The sequence below is a fragment of the Lathyrus oleraceus genome, chromosome 5 (genome assembly GCF_024323335.1).
Source record: "Lathyrus oleraceus cultivar Zhongwan6 chromosome 5, CAAS_Psat_ZW6_1.0, whole genome shotgun sequence".
In the NCBI taxonomy this organism is placed as follows: Eukaryota; Viridiplantae; Streptophyta; class Magnoliopsida; order Fabales; family Fabaceae; genus Lathyrus; species Lathyrus oleraceus.
Genome location: NC_066583.1, coordinates 145,564,852 through 145,565,920, shown reverse-complemented (window position 1 = coordinate 145,565,920; position 1,069 = coordinate 145,564,852). Strand labels below are relative to the sequence as shown.

Genomic DNA, 1,069 nt, shown 5'->3' with positions numbered 1-1,069 from the left:
CTAAGGTGAAGCGAAAAAATAAGGAGGAGATAGAGGGACAACAATACAGGGCGCTTTTTAGAAAGCGCCCTCTAAGGTTACCCTTAGAGGGCGCTTTTAAAAAAGCGCTCTATAAGTCCATGTGCATTTCCAGTTTATAAAGCGCTTTTGGAAAGCCTTAGAGAGCGCTTTCATAAGCGCCCTCTTAGGCCCCCTTTAGAGGGCGCTTTTTTTCCACAAGCGCCCTCTAAGGTCCCCTTTAGTAAACCTTAAAATTATAACATACTGCGCGTTTTGTTATTTCACGCTCTGTTATTTTCATTCTTTTTCACGTCAGGGTTCTCACTGCTACGATTTTCGCTACTTCTAAGGCGTTCTCCTTCCACCTCTGTTAGATCTACGACGTTTCCTCCTTCTATTAATTCGTTGTTAGCTGTTCGATTTTGACACCATAGGTATTTTTCTAATCTTCATATGGGTCTTTTATAATTAATGCATCACTATCTTTTCTTTTTTTACTCTCTTACAGGGTAAGGAGTATGTGTTCGTTGCCAATTCAGATAACTTGGGTGCCCTAGTTGATTTGAGTATCCTTCCTTATGTTTTATTTTCTTTTACATTTTGGTTGTATTGCTTGTTTGTTATTTATACATGCAAAGGGTATCTCAAGTACAGCGGTATCCTTGACTGGTTAATCAAGAAATCTTAAATCATTTGATCCAGAACAAGAATGAATACTGTATGGAGGTAAATAAAGATAGATGTTATCAAGAAACTTCCATTTAGATTTAGACCTACATAATATTGATTTTTTTTCTTGGTGCTTGTAATACAGGTGACTCCCAAGACATTGGCTGATGTGAATGGTGGCACTCTTATTTCTTATGAAGGAAGGGTTCAGGCACGTATCTGTTGCTCAATTCATTTCTTCTCAACCAAAATTTATTTGATTAAGTCAGTAAACTTATGATCAATTAGAATCTTAAGGTATTGATGCTAAGTGACATTATCTTTGATTGTTTAATGCAGCTCCTGGAAATTGCCCAAGTCCCAGATGAACATGTAAGCCACTAAATCTGTCTTGTATTCT

The 1,069-nt window shown here is 37.3% G+C and overlaps 1 long non-coding RNA gene across 1 annotated transcript; it reads left to right on the top strand.

The window, feature by feature from the left end:
* Positions 1 to 498: 498 nt before the first annotated feature.
* Positions 499 to 843, top strand: LOC127088275 (uncharacterized). The gene is made up of 3 exons (XR_007790162.1): positions 499 to 566; positions 680 to 726; positions 815 to 843. It is a non-coding gene; the product is annotated as an uncharacterized LOC127088275 (long non-coding RNA).
* The last annotated feature ends 226 nt before the right edge of the window (positions 844 to 1,069 follow it).